Raw genomic sequence first — 12886 nt, forward strand, 5'->3', positions numbered from 1 at the left:
ACCTACCCCACAACTATTAACACCTTCACTGCGGCGGCTATTCCGCCGCAGTGCTAAGGGTGTGGGGCGGCCGCGCGGCGGCCGCATGCTGGTGACGGAACCGCTCCGTCACCAGCGTCGGTTGAGCTGTGCTCGTGACGGAGCGGTTCCGTCACGGCCCGCCCCGCTCAATAGAACCCTCAGCGCAGGCGCGGAATTCGCGCCGCGCATGAGCGTTCTATCGAGCTGGGCGGGCCATGACGGAACCGCTCCGTCATCAGCACAGCGCGACCGCGGCTGATGACGGAGCGGTTCCGTCATCAGCACCGAAGGGGTTGATGAGGTTGATTGCAATTTGCGACCATTAGGTAAGGCAGTCATCACAGGTATGGCGGCCTGCTGAGGAAAATTCATTTAAATGCATACCGTTTTACAGGATGTGTTTTAAAAGAAAAAAATGAAACATTGAAGTTTAATTTGTTAAGAACAGACAGTGGTCCATGGTACCACTGTCTGCGCTTCAATTTTTTTCTTTTTATATTCTCAAAGCGAATGGGTTGCCACCACTTTAAAAATGGGGGTAAAGCATTACTGTTTAACTGTTTTGCAACCGGAATTAGGTTTTAAAACAGTCATACATGCCATACCAATTTGGTATTTTGAATTGATGCCCAAAACACACCCCTTCCAAATACCGAAATGCAGATGCAAATTGTAATTCGGTAACAAGTTCCTGAATCACATTATGCACTTTGGACATTTAAAAACGCGTTTTTCTGGAAAAAAGCTTTGCACATCTGGCCTCAAAAGGCATTATCCATTGTGGTTTCTGTTTGAGTCGGCCCCACTGATTTAACTAAATCAATAATATGGAGATCAGTAATATAAGAACAATGGGGTATCAAATAATCTGGTTTTATCTCTGAAGCATACTCTCATTCAGGTACATTTATTCTTTTTAACAATTGTCAACTTCATTTCAGATTGTTGAATGATAGTGTCATGGGAATGTTTTGATATCAATCAAATGGTATACCTTTTGAAATTGAATTTGGTTACATAGTATAATGTGGAGATGATGGATTCAAATCTGTGTGTGGTCAGATCAGGATCTCAATCATGTTTCATTTGTATATCTCAGAATCTCAAGCATCGTTTCTTAGTATGTCCCTCATTGAGACAAGTTCATTATTGGATTTTTCAAAATATATTCTTTCACAAAATTATCATAAATGCCACTGACACAATACAATGTACATATGCTATCCAAAGGGCCTTATTATGAATATGGCAGTCCTCAGGAACGCCATACTTGTGGTGGTCTGACCACCGACACCCCTGTGGGTCTGCCCACCGTATTTGGAGTGTGGTGGTGGGACCATCACGAGACAGACGGGATCAAGGTTCCCCCTGTGCCAGGAGCTTGCAACCGGCCTCAATATGATGGTGGTGCCGATGCTGGCATATTACGCCTTACACATTCACTGCCCTTTTCATGGCAGTGAGTCTGTCATGAAAAGGGTGGTGGACATGCAAGAAAGGGGGCCTTAACAGGGTCTCCAGCTAGATATGCACCTGGGGGTGCATACGGGGGGCATATGCTGTGCCCCCCGGAAATTGCTCCCCTGTTCCTGCACGTTGTGGCATGCATGACATGACGCATGCCACACAGTGCAGGAACGTTCTACAGGTACTGTCACAGCGGTGTTCTGCTGTTAAGGCTCTCCTATGAGCCTTACACAGCTGCTGCCGTGAGACCACCGCATCACTGCCCAACCCCTCCCTGGATTACACTCACATTCCGGCAAGCAGGTGCACACTGGGCTTGATTTTTAGATTTCCAGTACGTGCACTTTTATATAACCTAATGTAACTGAAGATTGTCTAGATTCTCCTCCATGAAATACATTCTTTTAGCTCAATATACAAATGAACATGTTGCCAAAAATATTCTTGAGGGCATATTGATAATGATAGCTTGCTAAAGGATCCATTACTGGTATTTAAATATTTTAGATCTTTTTGGTAGTGTTTTTTTTTGTAAACTATATGCTATTATTTATGATAATATTTACTGTAGGGTACTTGTTTTTTTTTTAAATTGCTCATCTTCAGTAAATTGGTAACCTTCATGGGAAAATGTATCAAGTAAATGAATTTCATTTAGCAATTGTTGATCTGTGTTGCCCTTTTGCTTGTTCAGTGTGTTTTGCATTCCAATAGTCTCAGTGTGGTTAACTACTAATTGTTTATGAGTAACCACGTTTAATATTCTTCTTTGAATTTCTTTGAAGCGGTGAATTAACCTTTTTAGCACATGACGTTTGTAATCTGAAAAGGCTGTGGATGTTTTGGAACATTTTCCAAATTCTCTTGGTTAGTAGAATTTTTCTGAGCAATTTAACATGATCTCTGTTATGTCTATATACATGCAACCAGGCTGTATTAGTTGTATCATTGATAAAAACATTTTAAACTCAACTCATAATATGCATATATTCCCAGACAGGCAGGAAAATACATTAGCACTTGTTATGTACATTAGCATGAAGGTCTAAATGACACTGCATCTATATTCTAAACATACATTTTATTACATACTGTTCTCATACAGAAGAATTGTGAGTCAAGACCAAGGGGTGCACATTATGTGTTAGAAATGAGGGTCTCTAGTTGGCAGAGGTAAGTATCTTTGTTCAAATAGGGACCCTTGCTTTTAGTTAGGGTAAGGGGGTGACACTCCTAAAATAACCTTTGCTCACCCCCATGGTAGTTTGGCACGAGCGGACAGGCTTATCTCAGAGGTAATGTGTAAAGCATTTGTGAACACATACAGTAATACAGTGAAAACACTACAAAGGGACACCACACCAGTTAAGAAAAATAAGTAGTCTTTATCTAAACCGAAACAAGACCAAACGACAAAAATCTACAATACAGTATCAAAAATAAGGCTTTCAAATGTTAGAAATACTTCAGTTCAATGCAAGTTGTATATGCAACACTTCTCTCGCAAAGTACTTTAGATGCGTCGCGCAAAACAAACAAAATGGCAGCAGGGAAGGTGATCCGTCAGTTCCTTACACGCAGGGAAGGTGATGTGTTGGTTCCTTGCTTCAGGAGAGGTGATGCGTCGGTTCCTTATTGCAGCGCAGGGGAGGTGATGCATCAGTTTCTTACCGGAAAGGAGGTGATGCGCCATTTTCTTACTGCATGGGAATTGATACGTCTGTTTCTTACTGCGTCCCCCAATGATGCAACAGTCTTGGCGCATCGATGCGATGCGTCGATCTGGTATGATGTGTGGCTCCGTGCAGCCAGACAGCAGGCTTGTGTTGGGATCGGTGGGGTGATCTCGGACTTCAGAGATCGTTGCACCCGATGCGTCGTGCTTCGATTTCTTGAGCACCGGCAGGCGCTGCGGCGGTTTCTTCGACGATGGGCCGGAAACAGGTGTGGATGTTTAACGCTTCTTCGATGTTGTGTTGATTTTCCAGCTCCCAACAACAAACAGTCTCTAGAGGTCCTAAACAGCAGCAGGCTCCTCTTTGCAGGTTAGAATTCCCAGCAAAGAAATTCAGGTTAGCTGGTGGGGAAATCTTTGTGTCCTTGAAACTTCAGAACAGGAGGCAAGCTCAGTTTCAAGCCCTTGGAGATCTTTTCTTCAAGCAAGTGACAAAGCAAACAGTAAAGTCCTTTTTCTCCTTTCCTTAGCAGCAAACTGCCACTGCAGGCCAACCCAGACAGCAAACAGCACAGGGGCAGTATTCCTCCTCAGCTTATCAAGCTCTTCTCCTTGTCAAAGGTTCCTCTTGATTTCCCAGAAGTGATCTAAAAGTCTGGGGTCTGGGCCCCTTTTTTCATGCCCAAAGATCCTTTGTTCTCTGAAGGCAGTGAGTGTCTGTACCCAGCCAAAACAAGTCCTGTGGGGCACTTTGCAAGTGAACAACAACCTCCATTGTCAGTGTGAGCCCTGGCTCCAGACACAGCACAGCCGTATTCAGGTGCAGGTGCTACTCCTCCCACCACTCCAAATGCAGACCAGGACTATTCAGCTCAGCCTTGACTCATTAGGCTCTCTGAATCCGCTGCCCCTCTCCGGTCCCTGTTATCTAAAAGCCAGACATGCAATACACAAACCTAGCAGAGGCCCACTGGATGGTTAAGCAAGAAAATACCTACTTTCTAAATGTGGTATTTTCAAACGCAGAATGTCGAAAACACCTTCACTAAAAGATGCATTTTAACATTCCAAGTTCAGGCATACAAAACTTTATTTCTTTACATCATTCCCATGGGTAGTTATGTTTAGAAGATATTATAAACAAACTCCCAATTCTGTCTTATAGGAACATGCAGCCTTGAAATAGTGAAAAACGAAATTGGCAGTAATTCACTATCAGGACATGCCAAACACACAAGGGCATGTCCTGCCTTTCCCATACAATGCACCCTGCTGACATGGGTTTCTTGGGCCTACCTTAGGGGTGACTAATATGTAGAAAAGGGAAGGTTTAGGGACTGGGAAGTGTATGCACTTGCCAAGTCGACATGGCAGTCCCATACTGCACACAGGCTCTGCAATGGCAGGCCAGAGTTACATTTTACAGGCTGCTTCTGTGGGTGGCACAATCAGTGCTGCAATCCCACTTGCAGCATTTTATTTAGAGACCCTGGGCACACACATTGCATGGTACTAGGGTCTGACTAGTAAAGCAAATAGCCAATCATGGAAACACCAATCCATAACAACAATTTACAGGGAGAGCATATGCACTTTGGCACTGATCAGCAGTGGTAAAGTGTGCAACGTCATAAAACCACCAAGAGGTCATAAAAAAATACAGGAGGAAGGCAACAAGTCCTGGGATGATCCTGCAAAAAGAGCCAAGTCCAACAGTATGTTATTCACTTATGTGTTTATTATTACTCAAAATGCTTTGCAAAAATAAAACTGAATAGTGATTTCACAATAAAGGATTCTGAATAAATCCTGCTATTCCAACAATCCACTGTCTTCAGTGTGGCTTCACAATATTGCAGACATCAACTCTTGTGATTTTGCAGCTGCTCACACCTTTATTATTTAATCACATTTTGAATATTAATCAATACTGCATTTTGTACCCAGATTCAGTAAGATTGTTTGTTGTGGTTGCTTCACTTTTGTGGCACAGCCCAATGCAAAATCTATTTTGTGATTTACAAAGACAAGTAAATCCTGAGTTGCGTGGTTTTATATTGTGCATCCATCAATGTATTATGATGCAAACCCATATTTTCGAAAACTTGTAAACATAGGTTTGTGCCAAAATGGTGTACCTACCTGAGGCTGGAGCAACGAGGACAAATATCTTTATTTCTCCTTGTTCTAACTCCTTGCAAACAATATACAAAGAGAAAATAGCCTCAAAGGATTGCTATAGTGCAGAAAGGTATGTCGTCCTGCATAAAAACTATCCTGAACAAGGAAAAGGCACCCTTATTACATGAAACAAGAGTGTCTCCATTTGCACTGGGCCGCCAGAAATGCGTCAGCAGTTCTGCTCATTCATTTGTGTTAGTAAATATGCCCCTTGATTCTCAGCAATCGCTTACTAAATGAACAAATAAAGACAAAATGGTAAATGCTACCGTTGCATGAATCTTATGGATACATTAATCAGTACACAGAAGGATGGAATAGTATATCATGGTTGGATATTCCCTCACCACTTGAGTTACTAATACTGAGGGCCCTATTACAATGTCGGGTGGACTTTCATCCACCCAACACCATCTTGTGTGAAAACTGACTGACCATAGGTCGGCGGTTCCGCACACCCTATCAATGGGAGCTTGTGCTGTGAGCTGAAACCACCCGCAGCACAAGCTCCAATTGAGAAATACCCCAGCACTGTGCGAGATGCACCTCATGGTGCAGGTATGTGAAGGGGCATAGGGCACAGGGCTTCAACCAGAGGGCCAGTGGAAAATGGGGCACTACTAGAGGGCTCCATAGACACTTTCTGACAGTAGTTCCATGCCAGAAAGGCTGACATAGAACTGCTGTCAGAAAGTACCGTCATAATCCCGAAGGCGGAAATGCCTTCCGAAAGGGATTATGTGGCATTTCCTACTTGCAGACAGGCCTCTTGAGCCTGTCGAAACCCAGTCGGTTTTCCTGACCGGTTTACACTCCGACCAACGACATTATAATTCTGCGGGCGGAATGTGAACCTACCATGTCGTTCAGAAAGCCTCGGACGAGCTGTCAGAGGCTTTACGACCTACATCGTGATCAGGCCCTGAGTGTTTAGGTAGCTCTGGGAGTGAGAAAACCATATTCATTATGAGATGGACCTTGAGCATTCACTAAGAAATGAGGAATTACTTAGGGAATCAGTAATTCCTGTTCTGGTTCTCTCGATAAATCCTCATTTTCTCCAGTACTTTTATCAGGAGATTTCAGCTGCTACGAGCAGCCAAAATCTGCGTGCTTATACCCGCCCCAGCATATTTAAGAGGACACACGTATTGAGGACATAAGCATGTATTTAAGAGGATAGGGAGTAAGAAAGGCATGGCTGCTATATAGACATTGCCTACGTCTTCTGCATTCCCAATTGATCTTGTGAGAAATGAATCTGTCAGTCAAATACTTGTAAATACTAAACTGCAGGTCTCTTTAAATTCACATGCCCTGCCACTGATGGTAAAGGTTATTATTTCCAATGAGGCTTAGGAAGTAATTTGCCAAGAAGACTGGAGAGGGGACCACAAAATAAACCAATCTGCAAACTTTCTGCACATTTTCACAAATTTGAATGATGATCACAGGAGGTGGATGCTGACAATATATGTTCGACATATTGAATTTTTTTTAGCTTGTGAGATGAGTCCCTTGCCGCTGTCAATGTATTCAAAACATCTGAGACCTTACTGCTGTGCCTTGAATACTTTCTTCATGAGCTGAAGGGAAAGAACTCTTTCTATGGGGTGCTGAATCTACAATCTGGGAATATTGCTGCTTGCAAAAAGGTTCACAGTCCGCCTTGCTCTCTAGACCTTTAGAAATGTGTTTGACCTAAAGCAGCAGTTCCAGCCCGTTGAACCACAACATGGCGTTCCCCAGATGGCAGTGAAAGGAAATGTGTCCACAAAAGTCTTACAGTGCATTTAAACTGCAGAGCGCTCTGTCCAGAGAAATGATGGGAAATTATCTGACACTGAATCTCAATAACAATTATCAGTTTTTATCACCATTAATGTTTTTCCTGGAACACATATGTTCACCTATGGACATTATCAAAAGTTTAACAACTGATACATTAGTTAACATCTGTTTTCTGTATCATGAATTAATTTAGGAGCAATATTGGAGAAAAATGCAAATATTTGACATGAATTACAAAATAAAAACAATATCTATAAAAATCTGTGCATGGAAAACAAAATGTGCACAGTCTATCAAAAAAGCCAGCCCTGAGGGCACTATGAAAGACCTGGGGGGAGTAAGAACAGAATATTGTTTACTGAACATTTATAATTTACATGAACATCGTGCCCAAAATAAAAAAAGGCCCAAAATATAAGTAAGTAGACATTTTCTATAGTTACCTGCACATCTATATACCTAGAAGATATATGTATCATCAAGGTACATAGATGTGGAGTTAAGAATAGTAAATCTCATACATAACAACCTTTTCACGCTACAAAGAGGGACAGTTAGATTATAAATTGGTGGAATTTCTTTTTCTCATTTATTTACATGGCAAAACGTAATTTTACGAATGAGACAGCTAAAATAAAGCTGTTTTGGCTCACAAAATCAGTCTCCCTCCCTGGATTGGGTCTGTTGAAGTGCATGAAATCTGTAGTCGTCTGTCGATATTTTGGGACTGTATATTATGGTCTATGATACTCTGTATTTACCTATTTATACGTACCTCGTTGGTATTTTGGTCCTTGATATTTTAATCACAATATTCTCGTATCTCGATATCTAGTTTATGATATTTCAGACTGCACCCATTGTAGGAGGCAGGAAATATCGGTGAATGGTCATTTTCACATTATTTACAGTACACGCTTAACTGTGCAAAAAAACTGAAAATGAAGCTGTTCGCTGAATATCTGGTTCTCCAGCAAGTGGGAGAAATGCCACTTAATTTTCATATGACTGCTTTTCCCCGGGAGGAGTCGTGGCATAACAATTTTATTTACATACTAGACAGAAGTCTCTTCACTTGAATATGATTACTGTATGATGCCATGTTTTGTTATCCGTGTTAATAAATCAGAGCCATAAAGAGTTGAGACTAGCAGAGATTTATGCAAAACATGCACCACTTCAAACTTAAACAATGTATCAAAAACACTATGTACATCTTCTAATCTTATGTTGCAGACATTATGAAATTGTCCTATATGTCTAATTTTGACAATAAAATCTATGGGATATTTTCTGATGTGTTTATTTATTTTGATTATTTTATGTAGCACCAGGCATATTGCCTTGGGTTATTACATTGTACTTTGATACAACTCCACAACTGTGAATAAAGCAGTGGCCACCAGCCAAAAAATGTAATATGTGTGATGTATAAAGTTTGTGCTGACAGTAGTCCTGATTTTCCGGTGAGGAAGCAGTCTGTAGAATTTTATAGGAAAGGTGTAAGCATTGTGGACTGGTTCTACCACCTATGTGCGTTCATGATTATGAGGTAATTGTGGAGGCAATGGGAAGCACAGGGTAATTGATTGGACCATTGTATGTCTCTAGTACAAGGTGGAGCCTTAATCTGGCATTGCTTGCTCCTCACGTGAGGGGATCTGTGTCAACAGTCCAGAGGATTATTTGAAATACGTGCTTTGCAAGAGTTTTCTGAAGAGCATGTGGTTTAGCTATCCTCTCGGGAAGGATGAGAGTAGTACAAATCGTCATCCCTGTACTTTAGAAAATCTAGCACTGGTGCTACTGCTTGTATTTCAATTGGCTGATTACCTGTGTGCTGCTTGATTGCAGATATCCAATTGTGTTTCAGAGTAAGGTACTACCTCATGAAGACTTCTGCAGAAGATCATTGACATGACAGGAGTCATTATGTGATTTCTAAACTCCATTGCACAGCCTTCAAGATGAAAATCTATAGAATATTGCTCTTTAGTATTCAGGACTTGTCTGGTTACCTGAATTTTCACCTAGAGCCTGCTTTGCAGAACAGTAGCCAACTCATGCTTTGACTAATGATCTACTGAATTTCACTCATCAATTCATATGAAGGTATTGTAGGATTCTATAGAGCTTGGGTAGAATAGGTTTTGCACCAATTACCACATTCATTTTGTCTGGGAACTTTGACCCAGATTTAATAAGGGCTTGCATTGCCCCTGCATTACCCAAGGCAAAAGAAAGCAATGCAAGCCCTTAAGTCAGATTTACTAAGCAACGCAAAAACACAGTGCAAAGCTCTGCATGGCTTAGTAAATCTGGAGCAAGGCACTGCAATTCGCTACCTTGCATTACTCTGCATTGGGAAGACATCCATTGAGTGGAGTGTGGGCATGTCCACGCATCCACCCATGGATTTTGTCGCATTGCCTGGTTTTCTAACAATGGTAAACCTGGGAATGGGTGAAAATGGTATACCATCCCAAAAGAGGAGTAACAAGGAGAAATGTGCTTATTTCACCACACCATTTCCTTATTCTATGGGTGCACCACACATAGAAAGACGAAAATGCCTCTTAGGATAGCTTTTGTGCAGGAAGTTGTTCCTTTCTGTACAAATACAACCCTGCCAGTAACACAGGTACCCATGTGCCTTGGCCTAAGGGTGCCTACCTTGGCGTCATGCAGCACTCCGCACGCCATCACAGAGAGAGAACAGGAATACACCACATCTTAGTAAATATGGTTCATACTTGATCTCTCCATTTGAAGCAGCTCAGCAAGTTGTCTTGCTGCGTTGCACCAAATGTTAGTAACTCTGGGCCTTTGTGTCTACGTCACAGGTTATGGGCTGTTGCTATGAGGCATATCCCATGGATCTTGGACAAATCAATTATATTAACTTTTCTGGAGCATTGACCACATTTAAAAACATTTGTTTTGATATAAATTATGTCAGGGGTAATTTCTTTCATCCAGGTGTAGATGTGGTCTAAAGTTCAAATAGTTTATGCTGTGCCTAATTCTTTGTTTCATCAACTGGGTGGAAATTGGCCGAAAAGACGTAGATGATGCTATTCAATTACAAGGGAAAATGAGTCCATACACTTGCTAAGTACTAAATTTAAAGATGAGATCCCGGAGGCACACTACATGGTATACCACTTAGTACACCCGGAAGCTTAAGCTGACTAATATTTAAATTGTCAGCTCTGTTTATGGGTGAATATTTGTAATCACTCGGAGCTGACATTTTATTCACATCTACACCCTCACTAATTTATGTAATATTGCTTGATTTAAAAGTTCAAGTTGTTATTGTAAGTTTCGGATCTTCTAAGAGAACCCCTTACATTTGTCTCAACTATTAGTACCATTCAATATAAATTCATAAACCTCTTAAAAAAAACTTGAAAAATATAGTAATACATTTCATTTTCTAGGGAAAATAATTACATGATCTATATTTTGTATGTTATTACTGTTACATAACTCACAAATTCTGTCTTTTATTGAGAGATGTTGCCAAGCACCTGTTACGCATTTCATCTGTAAAATATTCAATCTAATTAACAGCGATAAGCATCGCACTCAATGTTCAATGTTCCACGATAAGTAAGGTTGAGGTCTTTGCAAAGAGCAAGGTGAGACAATTGATTTTTACTTATCTTTTTTAGGCAAGAATCAATATCAAGACTTACGCTAATACTGACCACTTGCTCTTTTATCCAACCTTTTAATTGCAGCATGGACACATTTGATTAACGCATTCTGAAACATCATAGGCTATTGAGGCTAGAGGGTCAGTGGCGGCCCGTGCAGATAAGGGCGGTGAGCCAAAACGGGTGCGGGCGGGAGTGGGGGGTTGGAAGGGACAAATGATGGAATAGGGAAAACAACATAAATAAAACCACTTACCTTGTGCTCGCAGCATCTCCGACTTGGCGATGCAGCGGGCGTAAGGTAAGTGGTTTTATTTATTTCTTTATTTTCCCTATTCTGCAGTTTGTCACTTCCACCACTGCCTCACCACCCACCACACTTGCCTGCATGGGCTGCCACTGTAGAGGGTATTAAAGCATTGAAAGAGGCATGAGGGTATTATAGGGATGTTGAGGGTCTTCAACAAGAAAGATAAGGAAAGCCTCGTTGTCATTTGCTGTTGCGGTTTCGGTTTATTGTGCAGCACATTATTGTGACTTGATAGTGTTGGCAATATTGGGTTGTTCCACAAGCTTCTGAAGTTGTCTTTTGCTGGGATAAGCAGGGTGGCCCAGTGAGCTGAACGCTTTCTACGATGACTTCCAGTGATCTGAAGAGTGTTAATTCTGTAAGGATGAATCAGATTCCCGTCCTTCTAAGGACGTCAAGTTAATTGCACATAAATTGGGTAATATAACACCTCTTATGTGCAGAGGTTAGAAACAGGAAGAATGCGGCACGAATCGCTGTATAAAAAGGCTGTCATTGTTAGTAGTCTTATTTGATTAGCTTTCAACAAAGTCATTTTTTCTCGAAAAAAACAGAAAATTGCTTGCTTCAATGATTTGTAATATATGCCATCAAGAAGGCAAATTGTGTGCTGTTGGAAATAATTCCTCGAAGCATAACGTTGGGCACTGTTCTGAAAACAGTGTGGCTGCACTCAGCATGTGAGTGACCTTTAAATCCTCAATCCTGCGTTTAAAGGCGGGTATTTTAAACGCTATTAATGGTATGAGGGTTATTTTTACCTAGAGATATTTTTTGCTCATGTGCCTTGCATTATTTTCTCTTAGAAAGAATTCCCTCTGGAATTCATTTGGAAAAAAGGCTTCCATATTCTCAGTACAGAATAAATTTCAGAGGCAATCTGCTATTTTTGAATTCAAGTCACCTCTAAATGTATCCTGGCCCGGCATCTTCTAGGCCTTGGTGCTCTAGAGATCCTGGATACATTTCGTTTTAGGCACTTTACAAATGGAGGGGACTGGACTGGACCACTAGTGAATAATACCTTACCAGAGAGTTTGCTCTTTGATAAACTGCTAACAGTAAGCAGTTAAATTCATTTCACCTGGTTTTACAATGGTGCGTAAATTTCCACAAATGCAATCACTTACCTCACACATTTGTCTTAAGCACATTTACACCGTACTTCTGCGTACTATGCCTCATAGAGTATATATACTTTTTGTAAAAACAAGGCATTCAAAAAGTTGATACATTTCAGTTTCACGAATGGATAGATCAGGTTTTTAGATGCAGTGCAGAGAAAATCCGATTGCCCATTGCACTGTGCTTTATGTGCATTTTCAGCACAGGGCAAACAAGCCACGTCCTGCCGGGAGGCATTTGGAGGAAAACTGCCTGGATAATGATTTCTGAAATGGCTGTTAGTGATTACTTCATTACATTGCATTGGCCCAGACGAAAATGCACAGCGATCTCCATCAGACTAAAGGACTCTGTGTTTCCTTGTCAAAAGAAAACATCTGTTATCAAGTCTTCTGAAAATATCATAGGCAGAGTTTGAACAGTGTGTGAGTGAATAATGTGTTTATTAGTCAATTAAAACAATAAACCTCGACAAGAGGACATAGACAATAAAACTGATAAATATACAATCAAAAAAATGGCCATCAATCATGAAAACATTCATTCTCATTTGGGTCGCAGTCATTAATACAAAATCTGCTGCATATACAGTGGACAATGTTGCATAAAGTGCAAATGTGCAAAGGTTAAAAATCTGGCGATGCCTATGTGTTG

This window comes from Lissotriton helveticus, chromosome 4_1, assembly GCF_964261635.1.
Source record: "Lissotriton helveticus chromosome 4_1, aLisHel1.1, whole genome shotgun sequence".
NCBI classification, from domain to species: domain Eukaryota; kingdom Metazoa; phylum Chordata; class Amphibia; order Caudata; family Salamandridae; genus Lissotriton; species Lissotriton helveticus.